Raw genomic sequence first — 15,302 nt, 5'->3', positions numbered from 1 at the left:
CCAAGACACATCATAATCAAACCTCTGAAAATTTAAAAACAAAGAAAAAACTCTCAAAAATAGAAATGACACATTAGATAGAGGATAAAAACAACTGAACGATAGCAGATTTCTCATGTGCATGCATGGAAACCAGAAAAAAAGTGGTCTAGTATTTTTCAAGAGCCGAAAGAAAAGTACTGTTCATGCAGAATTTTATATTCAGTGAAAATATCCTTAAGAATACAAGGAAGGCTCCTTCCCCAGATAAAGGGAAACTGAGGACTTATACTAAAACCATTACCAACACACCTACCTGAAAAGAGTGCCTTAAGGAAATTCTTTAACCAGAAATAAAATGATGGAAGAAAGAATCTTGGAACAGCAGGAAAAAAGAAAGAACAATGGAGAAAGGGAAAATCTGGGTACCTACCAGAAGTTTCTCTTGAGTTTTCTAAATTATATTTGATGGCTGAAACAAAAATTATCACACTATCTAGTGTGTTTCTCAATGTAAGTGGACAGAATACTTAAAACAATTTCTTATAAAAGGGGGAAGTAAAGGGACATAAAGACAGGTAACTTTTTACCCTCAACTTGAATGTGGATAGCAATAGATGCTGATAAGTTGAGCCAAAAACCCTTACAGCAACCACTAAAAAAGCTATACAAAGAAATACATTCTGAGCCACTATATATCTCCAAATGTCAAAATTATAGAAATGGAGAACAGATGTTTGTTGCCAGGGGTTAGAGAGATGATGGAGAGGAGGTACTAGGGTTAATGTAAAAGGGTAGCATGAAGGAGCTCTTAGGTGATGGAATAGTTCTCTATCTTGATTGCAATAATGTTACAGAAATCTCCACATGTGATAAAATCACATTCAACCACACACACACATTGTGCCAATGCCAATTTCCTGGTTTTATATTAAACTACAGTGATATAAGATCAAGCATTGAGAGAAACTAGGTGATGTATGTATAGGGGACCTGTCTCTACTATCTTTGCTACCTCCTGAGAATGTAAAATTATTACAAAGTAAAAAGTGTTTTTACGTGCAAAGGTAGACAAGACAAGCTAAATCGAACTGATTGACTATAGAAGGAAGGAAGGAAGGAAGGCTGGACTAAAGAAAGAGAGAAATTGAAAATTGACAATGACTTATGATTGAAGTAGATAAAATCTCATTCTTGTTTTTCCACGTGTTTTATTTTTGTTTCATTTTATAAGACAAAAGGAACATTAAAATGCTCATGGAAAAGATAAGAGGTAACAAGAACTATAATACTTTGGAAATATTCACTTTAAATTAATCCAGTAAACCATATAACAAATTTGGAAGTTACACCATGTGTAAGATAGCAGTTATCTGAATACTATCTGAAAAATAAGTGGCAAAAATAAATGAGTACAATCGAGCATCATGTTTGCAGAGAGGCTACTTTGAACAGTTTCCCCTTGGATTTGCATCCAACAGTTACTCTAATATCTCAAATTCAATTAAAAGAAGTACCATAGTTGATAACTCAAAGACATTTTTTTTGTTGTTGATTGGTAACACCCTCCACAGACTAACCCCAGAGAGGAAAGATGACGAGGAGAGCCAGCAGAGACTAGAACATGACTCGTTATGCCTTGTGGAGGTTAACCGAATATTCTTTCACTCCTTTTTTTTTTTTTTTTTTTTTTAACACTGGTCAGGAAGGACTCTGTGGTTTGCAAGGTAGAACCACAACTGACACCCAGCCTCCACTAGATCGCTGAACAGATATTGGCCTGGCCACACCAAACACAGGTGGAACGCGTTTGATGTAGGCACGGAAGTGGTTCATTGCCTTAGTTTTCTTTTTCTCCTCCCCAGTAAGAAGAATGAAGAAGCTCTACCTTTCCAGACAGCATTCAAGGGAACCCCTTTGTGTTTATAATCATTGAAACTTCAGCCACTGCATTTAAGACATCACCGAAACTCTGTCACCATGATTGAGTGTTGTTTATACAGCCGTGATATGTTAATGCTGGTGCCATAGAGCAAAATATTGATATAGTGAGTCCTGTTCATGGCTTTTGTACCAGAGGGTATGCTGCACTTACTCCTTGAAGTGCCATCCTAAAATGGGGGAAAGGGGAATTACAAAGTATTTTGAACAAACACGTTGCTTTCCATTTTCACGGGACAAACATATGCATCAGTATGTTTTAAAGGAGCGAGCACCAAAGAGCCTATTTTACATTAGAGATACTTTTTATCTTGGATCAGTAAAACAGACTTTGATATATGGGGCTTTAATTCAAGTGTGTTCTTAGAGTATGATGACTGTGTAAGTCGACTTTGGACAGCTTGCGTGACTACTGTAACCTCCAGCCCCCGGCTTTAGAGAACTTCACTTAAGGCTAACTGGTATATACATGTGATGACTTCTAAAATATAATACAGAAATAATTTGGATTTTGTAAACTATTTCCTCGATTTCTACTAGACCTATCACTAACATTACTGGCCACAGTTCTGTATTTCCCCACTCAAGGAGATCTCACTCGAACTAACCTAAGAGGTCAGTCCTGTCCACATCTCCCTGAAGAGCTGCCAGTGCACAAAGCCACGGACTGCTGAGTAGGCTGCCGGCCATGGATCGAGCACACTCAGCCTGGGCTAGGGAAGGGGTATCTAGCCTCAGTCAGGTTTTTTGTTACTGTTTTTGTTTTTGTTTGGGGGTTTTTGTGGGGTTTTTTTGCATTTTTTTGAATTTTGCTTAATTTGAAACATGAAACAAAGAAAGAAATAGGAACTGATGACGGGTAATGGAACAGAGTTCATGAAAATGGAGAGAGGCACGAACAGCTGCATTGAACCATGTTTAAGAAAAATAAGCTGGAAAGTCATTGAGAAAAGAAAACAAGGCATCTTTCCATCAAGAAAAGCAGTGATGGGAGAGCGCATATGTCCCCTTAAACATGAAAAGTCTCTTTTCCATGTTAAGTCCCCAGTGTTCCAGGCTGATATTAAATATCCTTTCAACAAATATCTGTGGAATCATATAACTAAATAACGCTTCACTGGAGCTAGCTTGAATCTGTTTCTTTTCTTTTCTTTTTTTTTGCAAATAATATAGCTTTGAATAAAGTATCATCCATAACACAAATAGAGAGTTTAAAATTTTGCAAAGATTCAGGCAAAGAAAATATTATGGGCTCTGTTTGTGAATCAAAAGCAAACCCAGAATCCTTGAAAGTAATTTATGAAAGACAATCTCTCGGGAGAAAGTAGTCCAGAATAGAGGGAAGCAGAATGGGCAATAGAAAAAGGAGCCAAGCCAAGTGCTATTGTAGACGAAGTCCCAGATTTTGCCTGATCTCAGAGGGCAGAGTGGAAAGGAAAGTACATCTGAGAGGTTATTCTCTGCCGCAGAGTAAAGCAGCTGGGTTTTGTTATCTTTATCCCAGTCAGCCACTGGCTATAGATTGTGAGTTTGTGTATGTGCGTGTGTGTGTGTGTGAGTGTGTGCGTGCATGCGCGTGTATTTATTAGGGAACATGGAGAGACTTCACCAGCTATTCTGGCTTTCCATATGTGTATGATATTTCAGTGGCCAAGTGCAAACCTCTGAATATGGCAAGAGGTCACCTTTAGCAGTGAAATAGAAGCTGGAGGATGGGAGCCCAAAACTAGGAAAGAGACTAAGAGATTCTTGGGAAGGGTGGACATCAAGAGTGGAACAGTTTCCCTACTGAAACAAAATACCAGACAAGATTCTCAAAACAGCAATGATCACTCTGTTGGTTTAAAAAAAAAAAAAAGTGTGTGTGTGTGTGTGTGTGTGTGTGTGTGTGTGTGTGTATATGGGGTGCCCGGGTGACTCAGTGGGTTAAACCTCTGCCTTCAGCTCCAGTCATGATTTTAGGGTCTTGGGATCAAGCCCCGCATTGGGCTCTCTGCTCAGTAGGGAGCCTGCTTCCCCCCTCTCTCTGCCTGCCTTTCTGCCTACTTGTGATCTCTCTCTGTCAAATAAATGAATAAAATCTTTAAAAAATAAAACAAAAATTAAAAATACATAAAAGATATGTCCACAATTTCTACGAATCCTTCTTTCAAGAAACACATTTTAATGCCTCTCACCTGAGTATGGGCTGGAATGGCTGACTCTGTTCTAACAAATACAATAAGGCAGAAGTGATGGTTTGTGACTTGGAGACAAGGGCATAAAAGGCAAAAATGACATCCTATATTCCATCTCTCTCTTGCTCTTTCTCTCTCTTCAGATTATTTGTTCTGAGGAAGCCCACCATCATGTCATGATCAAGAGACGCCTACATGGTGAGGACCTGAGCTTTTGCCAACAACCATAGGAATGAACTTGGAAGTGAATTCTCCAGGCCTGCTTACTTGAAATGATGCAGCCCTAGCCTATATCCTGATGAAATCTTATGAGGAGACCCTAAGCCAGAACTACCCAGCTGAGTCTCTCCTGGATTCCTGACCCCCAGAAATTTATTATTTTTTTTTAAAAGTTTCCTTTATTCATTTGACAGAGAGAGCGAGCACACAAGCAGGGGGAGCAGGAGAGGGAGAGGGAGAAGCAGGTTCTCCGCTGAGCAGGGAGCCCGATGCAAGCGAGATTCTATCCCAGGACTCCAGGATCATGACCTGAGCTGAAGGCAGACGCTTAACCATCTGAGTCATCCAGGTGCCCTGAAATAAAAAACGTTCATTGTTTTAAGATACTGAGTGTTAGGGGTGATTTGTTGTACTGGAATCAAGAATTAATACAACCATTCAGTCTCCTGTTGATAGACCTGGCTTTTTTGTTTTATTTTTAGGTGACAACCTAATTGCTAGCTCATTCATTTTCAAACAGCAGGCAGCAGAGCTGCAAGAATAGAAGACCCCTCAAAAATGTAAATAATTCTCGCTCTCCTTGTAACCAGCGGTCAGGAACCAACTCCTCTTGCACCTAAAAAACATGAGGACTTCAGTGCTAGCAGGAAGAGGAGAGAAAGCACCAGGTAATCACAAGCATGTGAAAATGAGAAGGAACAAGTAAGATTATAGACTTCTAAGTATTGTCCAGTACAGGGGAGAGAGAGCTGAACTAGAAGTGAGCACGACTGTCAGGTAGAGTCCTGCTTTATAAGTCAGTAATAAGGGTCTGATCAGTTTCTGCCTTCCTCAGTGGTTTCATCTACAAAGCGAGAATAAGAAGATCAGTTGACTGGGTGGTCTTGAGGATGAGATGGGTCAATGGTTCTCATGGGAGGTGGAGGGCATTTGGCAAATGTGTGGGGGCAGCTTTTGTTGTCAACATGATTAGTGGAGCGCTGCTGACATTAGTGCAAAGAGCCAGGGATGAGAGCTATCTGGGGGTGTGAAGGACAGAGGGGTCCTGCAGGGTGCAGCATGGTTGGCAGGCCACACAACTTCCAATATTCTGCCCCTCATGTTAGAGGGAAAGCCGGCTTCTGATTATCTGGCCTTAGAACATTTTACATTTTACATACATTTGCCAAGTTCTTCTTAACTGATTTATGAAATTTATGAAATACCAGAGTTCTCAGAAAAACCACAATCACTAAATTTATAAGTATATTAGCTATATATAGGACATACATTTATAAATTTATATATAATATAATATGAATGTATATATAATATTAACATAATATAAACTTATGTTACATTATACATATATAAATTTATGTTATATAAATATATAAATTATGTACGTGTGTTTGTGTGTGTATAATTTTCCAAGCATTGTTTAGCATTTCTAAGTTATGCCCTTGGGAACACCACTCTAGATATGGGCAGAGCTGATAAATCACACTCGGCAGCTGGCACAGTCCTAGTGGTTCTAACCACACATACAAATATAAGACTACTTCATTAATATTTCTTAGTGGGTTAGAATCTAAATATTTACATGTTATTACATACATTAATTATGATGCATTTCTTTTCTTTCTGTTTTGTATATTAGGACTTTATATTAATTGCTTTAAAACCCATTCCTTTAGATATATTGTATCATCTCTGTGCTTTATTTCAGGAGTATAAAGAGAATGGTGTAAGTTATTTACACTCAGAAAGAAGCACTGGCTATACTATAATTGAGAAACACTAATTGTGGAACAACAACCACAAAAAGATACAGAAAACAGAAAGCGACAAAAAGAAGCTAATCTAAGTCTATAAACCAATATCTCCAGTTCCTAAATCCAAGATGTCTGAAATCCAAAAGCAGTTTTAAATTCGCTAGACCATAAAACCTGACTTGAACTTAGCTTAATGGGTAGACACACGTAACCTAAACTGACATATTATTTTGTAGTATGTATGTATGTATGAATGTATGTATTTGTACTTAATCATACTTCTTGCTCCTGAAATCGACATGCTTGATTCTGGGGTGCTGCCCCAGGTGCCAATGGAGATATTATCCAATATCCAGAATATGTTCAATCATTTTGCCTTCCTAATATCTAAAATATTCTGAATTCAGAAAATATTAGGCTCAGAGTATTTCCAAAAAGAGATTGTAGAACTGTGTCATTATAAGCTGCTAAGGACTACTATTTGAGCCCCAGACTTAAAAAAGAAGGACAAAACTGGAGGTATCAGAATCCCAGACTTCAAGTGTTATTACAAACAGTATGGCACTGACACAAGAACAGACTCAGAGATCAACAGAACAGAATAGAAAGCCCAGAAATAAACCCATGTGATTTATGGTCAATTAATCTATGGCAAAGGATTTGAGAATATATGGTGGGGAAAAGACAGTATCTTCAAGGAATGATGTGGCGAAACTAGACAGCTACATGCAAAAGAATAAAATTGGGCCAGTTTCTTATACTGTACACAAAAAAGGAACTCAAAATGGATTAAAGACCTGAATGTGAGACTTGAAATCATAAAACTCCTAGACAAAAACAAAGGTAGCAATTTCTTTGACATCAGCCATAGAAACATTTCTCTAGATATCCCTTCTGGCAAGGAGTACAAAAGCAAAATTAAACTATTGGGACTACATCAACATAAAAATCTTTTGCGCAGCAAAGGAAATGATCAACAAAATAAAAAAAATAACCTCCTGAATGGGAAAAAAAAAATACTTGCGAATGACATATCCAATAAGGGTTAATAACAAAATACATTAAGGACTTGATGCAATTCAGTAGAAAAAAAACCCCAGTAATCCAATTAAAAATGGACAGAGGACCTAAATAGACATTTTTCCAAGGAAGATATACCAATGGCGAAGAGACACGTAAAAAGATGCTCCACATCACTCATCATCGGGGAAATGCAAATCAAAATCACAATGAGATATCACCTGAGACCTATCAAAATGGCTAGAATAAAAAACACAAGTGTTGGTGAAGCTGTGGAGGAAAAGAAATGCTTGTACACTGGAGAAATGTAAATTGGTACAGCCATCATGAAAACAGTACGGAGTTTCCACAAAAAATAATTAAAATAATTAAAAATAGAAATACCATGAAATCCAGTAATTCTGCTACTGGGTATTTACTGGGAAAAAAAAATGAAAACACTAATTTGAAAAGGTATATGAACCCCTCTGTTTATTGTAGAATTATTTACAATAGTCAACCTATATCTATTGATAGATGAAGGGATAAAGAAGATGTGGAATATATACATAATAGAATATTACTCGGCTGTAAAAAAGAATGGATTCTTGCCATTTGCAACAACATGGATGAAACTTGAGGGTATAATGCTAAGAGGCAGGCAAATACCAAATGATTCCACTCATATGTGGAATTCAAGAAACAAAACAGAGGGGAAAATAAAGGGAAGAAGAGATAAACAAACAAACAAGAAAACCCAGACTCTTAAAGAGCGAACAACCAGTGGTTGCCAGAGGGAGATGGGGGGGAATGAGTGAAACAGATAAAAGGGGTTAGAGTACACTTACCTTGATGAGTATGACAAATGTATAGAATTACTGGGAAAAAAGAGGAAAAAAATTTCCACCCAAACCTCAAAGTATGATTTCAGGGTTTGTTTTGTTTCAATATCTACTAACTGTTATGTTTCAGGCTCTGGGGACTTCACCCTGAGAAAAAGACTTAGTAATTCTTTTCAAGAAACTTTTAAAGTTTCTTTATTAGATTGAACGTTTTCAAGAAACGTTCAATCTAATAAAGGATATATCCTGAAAACAATTGCCTGCGATGGAATGTGCTAAAGGGAAAATGGGGTTGCATCATAGAAGAGTGAATGATCAGGTAAGTTAAAACACATAATTATCACCTCGAAATATTTATATTGCCTTTTTCTGTTTGACTCCTTATGTTTGGAAATAAGCCTTTTTGACATTTTGTTTTATGTATCCTAGTTAAAGAACTCTGTTCTAGGAACCTTTTATGTTTCAATCTCAGAAAGGTAATAAGATATAATGTTAAAAGCAGCAATTTTTCAAATGAGTTCTGAGAATATAGATTCTCAGCGAAGCCAAGCCCTGCATGTCTGGTAATATTACTAATCTCCATGTTTTATAGCCTCTCACGCCTCCCTCTCACTCTCTGTGAGCCCACAGGCACACTTCTTCTACCCATTCAGTCATCTTAACACTATTCCCTGGATCTTTTAAGGACTCATCTCCCCTGTATGGTTTCTGGTCTATCAATAGGCTTATTCCTAGATCTCATAAGCCTGCAGGCCTCATTTCTTCCTTCAAATCACCCCCTTGGCTTGTCTTCCTCTGACATGACTACAGGGTTCTTCGTTTACTTAGAACACAATCGATTATACACCAAGATTAGATAAAGTCCTCTAAATAAATCCTAAAATGATGACTCAGTTATGTTGAACTTACACCATCCTATCAACCAGAGAGTGCTGCAGATAGGGACAGATAGCGTGTGCTGGTACCTCACCGTGTGATCAGAAGAAATCCCTTCTAAGAATGTGAAGAGAAGAGACATCAGCATTATATACACCAGAACCCAAGAGCTCAATAATGCTCACATTCATGGTGGGGAGAGCAAGCACTTAAGAGAGCAATCACAAGAAACCAGAATTTTAAAGATCATTACAAAGCCAGGTAGCAAAATAGATACAGAAATTTGAATCCAGTTAATAATAAAAATATAAATAGCTCATGTTTACTGTGTGCATACAGCATTTTAAGCACAAGACTAAGGGACCCTTGTAAATTTTCTCATTTCATCCTTAAAACAATTGAAAAGGTAGGTATTATTGCCATCTCTTTCCTGTTTTAGTTGAGGACTCTCAGACAGAGAGATTCAGTGACCTCCCCAAGGTAACATGACTGATAACTACTGTTGCTTAGATTTGAACCATGTTTTTTTTGACCCTTTGACCTTGTAAAGTAGGACTACTTATGCTACTTGTGTTTTACTGCCTTTCACAATGGTTCTAAGTACTGTTTTCCAGAAATATCGTCTTGGGGGACACCTGAGTGGCTCAGTGGGTTGAGAGTCCAACACTTTGTTTTGGCTCAGGTGATGGTCTCAGGGTCTGAGTGGTGCTCAAAGCTCAGCAGGAAGGAGGTGTTTGCTGGAGGTTCTCCCTCTCCCTCTACCCCTCCCCTCTGCTCGCTAGCACCCCTTCCCTTACTTTCTCTCCTCTCTAAAATAAATCTTAAAAAGGATAAAGGGGGTGCCTGGGTGGCTCAGTGGGTTAAAGCCTCTGCCTTTGGCTCAGGTCATGATCCCAGAGTCCTGGGATCGAGCCCCACATCGGGCTCTCTGCTCAGTGGGGAGCCTGCTTCCTCCTCTTCCTCTGCCTACCTCTCTGTCAAATAAATAAATAAAGTCTTAAAAAAAAAAGAACAAAGTAATATCTTCTTGGGGTGCAGATAAATAAATAAATAAATAAAATCTTAAAAAAAAAAACAAAGAAATATCTTCTTGGGGTGCAGAAATTGCTACAAGAAACATATTCTCAGAAATACAGCCATGTGATAATAGTATAGGGAGATGCTAGAAATCAGTTTTGTGGAATTCATTAGCCATCGGATAGAAGCGAGTGAGAGAGAGAACTCAATTTTTGTTTATGAAAGTGTTTTATGAAGGTAGCTTAATATATGAAATGCAGATGTCAGAGTTGAAAACTATTTAACAGAGGCTCTTTCTGCTTTCCAAATTTTTGTCAAGGGAGATGAAGCAATCCCACTTCTCATTTAAGTACAAAGGAGAAAAGGAAATTTCTCTTAGAAATAAAATATTAATAATTTAACTCCCTGTGGTAATGTACAATAATGAACTGCTATAATGGAAAGAAAAACATCAATTTTTCCTAATTAGAAATTGTCTCTCCTTATATGATAGCACTGAGAAACAGGAATAAAAGTAACTCATGAGTTCAAAACATTTAGGTCTTAGAATCAAAATGTGCTTGAGTTTTATTTGAACTAGGATCTAGACACATCACAGGAAAGGAAATTCTGTAGAGTGGGACACAACAGCATGAAAAATGATGGATAGCTAAATTGTCTGGTCAAAGCATGTCTTAAATACTTGGTTTAATCTGTGTGCTTGATTGAAGGGAAAACTGATTTACTTACTACAAAACACAGATTCTAGAGGGTTTTGTCAAAGAAATATTAAACATGAATTTCTTAGAGCATTAAACATACTTAGTTTGAGTATTTAAAATTTTATCTTGTTAATGGCTTTTTTTGAAGTATAACCAATAGACCAAAAAAAAACTCACATATTTAAAGTACATGGTAATTTGATAGGTTTGAGTATATGCATATACCCTGTAACCATCGCCACAATTAAGGTGATAAACATATCAATGGGTTCCAGAAGTTTCCTCCTCCTTTTGTTAAAATGTGAATATTTTAAAGCATTAAATGCATTTACTTTGAGCATAAAAAATTTTAAATTCTTGTTTCTTCTTTTATGTCAACATTTTCATTTATTTATTCAATGCAATTATTTATTCAACCAGTCAACAACAAATATCGAGTACCCATAAAGTGTCAGATGCAGCTCTGAAATCTATTCACCACTTTTAGAAAACAATGTTCTACATGGAACCCCCTCTTTCAAAACTTCCCATGATGCACATTTTGATCTGGTGCATTGGACGGGCATGCTGCGTGCACATGTGAGAGTGTGTGTGTGTGTGTGTATGTGTACATACGCGCACGTTATGTGTGCATGTGCACATAAGGGCTCAGTTCTATAAATGGAAAGTCAGTAAATCCACAGGGTCATAAAGCAGTTTTTATTCCTCACTGCTCCTTGTACAAAATACTGTGATTACCTTGGCATTAAAAAACGAAAACCTGTGAGTGCCAAATCGCCAAGATTTTTTAAGGGAATTTTTCACAGCCAGCACCTGTTTCTCATTGTGGTTTAAACAATCATTTTTCTCATTCTCTTTGAGGTTTTACAGTTCTCTGTTAAGCTGTGATAGCCCTTTTAAATTTACGTTGTCGGTCTTTAGCATTACTGCCTAGATTAAGTCTGTCCATTGCTACAAAAGCTGCACAAATACAGAATCAACTCCTTATATGACATATAAGGAGGAGAAAGAATTTTCAATAAACCAGGGAACATACACTTAGTTTTGCTTCTGTACTGCTAACACGTATCTCATTATAACTACGGGACAAAGATGATCTATATGGCCAGATAATTTAATTAGCCCAATTTTATTAAAATAATAATGAAAATTACCAAGCTAAACTGACCAATAAATTAATAAATAAATAAACCTGAAGCTTAATGGGCTCCATTCTTAGAGTGAAACAATTTCTAAGAGACAAAAAGAAAATCATTTAACTGAAGTAACATTCTGCGTACAAGAAACATGTGGATCGTGCACTTATTAGAAATGCATTTTTAAAAATTAACTTCCAATGCAAATTGAATATTTGTGCAAATAAGGACTTTCAAAAGAGATCAAACAACTTTATTTTATTGCCCCCTTGGTACTATCCCGATATTGTGCATAATTCAAACTATTGAAAAAAAGGTTTCTGTCCATCAAAAATATAGCTTGAACTAAGAAAACATTCAGTGAAACAAAAAATACCTTTCCCTCCCAAAACAACCTGCATTATTTGTATCATTACTACCAGTAAATAACACCCATATGTTTCATTGTAGTTTATTTATAATGGCTTTAGAATATTAGCCAAACACTGACTTTGTTTATCATAGGGATCAACTTATCAGAAGACTTAAAGATGTGCCCCTAATAACAAAAAGTTAGAAACAAAATTTTTACAGAAGGAGAAGATACCAATAATAGTACATCCACACACCAGAATATTATGAAACCATTCCAATACATTATACAACTTTAATGACTGGGGAAAGTATTCATCATACAATATTAATAGCAAAGGAATGAGGAAAGGATTAACATTATGAAACCAAATTTGTAAGAGCAAATGGATAGAGTGATGTCAAGAGTTAGCATCAGAGAAAATATTTTACTAATAGAGATCTAATCAACACTGTTCTGAAATTTCAGCAGTAGACTTTATCAACAGCTTATTCTTCCTATTGTCACATACACTTCATAGGTTGAAAAATGAAGTAGCACATGTACATTTTGTGTTTGAGTGCCTTGAAGGATGTGTGTATACTTTTTCGAAACAAATATGAAACCAAATTCTAAGTCAAAGACACCATATCGGGGACTGATTTACTAACAAGTTAGAAACTTATGAGGCCATGTTCCAGTCAAGAGTTCTTTTCCTATTTGATTCTATTCTAAACCTGGAATATGCTGCCTGAGCCACATGGTTTTCCTCTGAGCACATGGTGAGGGTTACTTTTCTAGGGTTTGGGAAGGCTGGGGAGGAGAGGGCCTCTGTGTCTTAACACATAAAAATTAGGTGGTCGCAATGTTGGAGGTGAATCCGAAATTGACCAGAGGTTAATGTGCTTAAGCTTCCGTTGCACTGTCTGTCATCTCTCCCAGCATACTGCCAAAGAGGGGTCTGTTTTCTTTCCCAGTAATTATCACTGACATACATCTGGCAACTTAATCCACGAGACTCTTCCTGTGGTTCTGTAAGTCAAACTCACCTTATGTTGAAGCATCCCTCGAACTTCACATTTTACATGTGGTTGGGCTGCTAGCTGGATGCCCACGGGCTCTGATCTCTAGGGACTGCTCTCACTGGAACTAAAATACAAGTTACCAACTGTAACACTGGTAAATGGTGGTCTTGAAGTACAATACCCCACTTCCCGCTGTGTGGCCTCCTGCAGCAGGTGAGTCTGATGTACACTTTAATCATGGTTCAGGCTAATTCTCACCTCTAGTCTTCAGATATTTTGAGTTTAAAGAATTGTTACCACGTTGTTTGTCCTCTAGCTCTCTCTGTGAGGACAGTGATCCTAACGCTTTCTTGCACCAATTCCTTTGAAAGGGTTTGAAACATGACAATACTTGAGTTTACAAGATGTCTACATACAATGTCATGAAATTCACAGTAATTTCAAGGGCCTTTATGGACCTAGGTCTAAGAACTCTGACTCTAAGTACTAAAATACATAAAGAGATTTCTGTAGTAGAATTTTAGAGTGGGGACACATTTCATTGAGAGTTATACCAATTTTCTGAGAAAATTCCATATTTTTAAAAAAGATTTTATTTATTCATTTGAGACAGAGAGATACAGAGAGAGAAAGTGAGAGAGAGAAAGCATGAGCAGGGGGAAAGGCAAAGGGAGAGGGAGAAGCAGACTGTGACCGAGCCAGGAGCCCAATATGGGGCTCGATCCCAGGACCCCAAGATCATGACCTGAGCCAAAGGTAGATGCTTAACCACCTTAGCCATGGAGGCACCCCAAGAGTATCTTCTTGACTAAAATATCTCCCTGCACGGCAGGAACCCTGCTTCTCCCTCTCTCACATCCCCAGCTTGTGTTCCTTGTCTCGCTGTGTCTCTGTCAAATGAATAAATAAAATCTTTTATAAAAATGTCCTATGGTAGGCTCAGAACTAGCTACAAACCATATACATCAAGTAAGACTAGTGCCTCCTTGCTGCTGTCCACAATCTGCTAAGGGAGATTAAGTCAAATACAATGATTGTGTTCATAAGACACAAATGATTAGAACACCTATCGTGTACCAGCCACCTTACCTAATATTTTACTTACCTAATCTAATTTTCAGTGGTGGTACACCGATGTCTAAGTTACATCTGACCAAAGTGGGAAATCAAAACGATTAATAAATGGCCAAAGGTCATGTAGTTAGTGTCAGACCTGGGTTAACTTGAAAGCACCTGCAAAACAACACAACAGAAAGGTTGTATAAAGCCATCTATGAAACACATACTTAATAGAAGCATTACAAATCTGTGAAGGCATTTCAGGGGGAGTGACATGTGAATGAGGTATTGAAGGATGAATAGGTTTTTGCAAAAAAAGAAAACAAGAAATTATGTAAGTCAGAATAAATGGCAATTACGAAGGTATGGAGCTGAGGCAACGAACGCATGGTCAAAGAAGCAGCAGAAAGAATCGGTTTCTTGGAGTGTCAGGACCAGAATCATCATAAAGCTGTATTAACTTTACTGCCCGATGTGACATGGAAGATTTTTGAGGAAGGAGAGATCTATGTTTCAGCTGCATCTTTACATAAATAAAAAGTTCTTTGTGTGTTTGGCGAGAGGGGGAGCTGGGTAAGAGGCAAAGGTAGTACCAAGAAAGTCCCAATGGACAAGAGGGAAAAAATCTATTAAGAACTTGATGCTAAAGTTTGAAAGATGATGGTCTGATCTGAAGCAGTGACAGTCGGTACAGACTGGATCAATTCAACAAGGAACCGACAGTGCTAGCTGGTCTCTGGGTGTACAGTGTGGTTGGAGAGGGAAGGGTTTAGGATGCTTTGCAAGTTCATCCCTTGGTAAACACAATTAACCAGCAGAAACAAAAGAAGAGTCGAAAATGTGAGAAGAGAGAGTAGTTAAGGAGAATTCCATTTAAGTGGTACCTGTAGAACATTTAGGTGGATGGTTCAGCTGAGCTGAACTGGAGTTCAAGGCCAGAGGTACAGACTATGGGAATGACCAGCAGATGGATGGCAGCGGAAGTCATGGAAATGCAGGGTTGAGTCAGGAAAAGCATGTAAAGAACGAAGCATGAGTAGACAAAAAATCAGCATTTCAAGAAAGAGGGTGGTTAGTACCATCAATACATTCACTAGCAGCGAAACAGTATAAAACACCTTTCTTTTTTAGAAGTCAGCCGCATCAGCCCAGCGTTTCAGAGTCCTGGCTTATAAAATAGCTTGCGGTTTGCAGTTGACCATGAGCTCAATGTGCACCAACACTTAGATAACTACCATGTCAGTGC

Source organism: Mustela nigripes, chromosome 1 (assembly GCF_022355385.1).
Source record: "Mustela nigripes isolate SB6536 chromosome 1, MUSNIG.SB6536, whole genome shotgun sequence".
Classification (NCBI taxonomy): Eukaryota; Metazoa; Chordata; class Mammalia; order Carnivora; family Mustelidae; genus Mustela; species Mustela nigripes.
The sequence above is the reverse complement of the archived record's forward strand: the minus strand, read 5'-3'. Positions refer to the sequence as shown.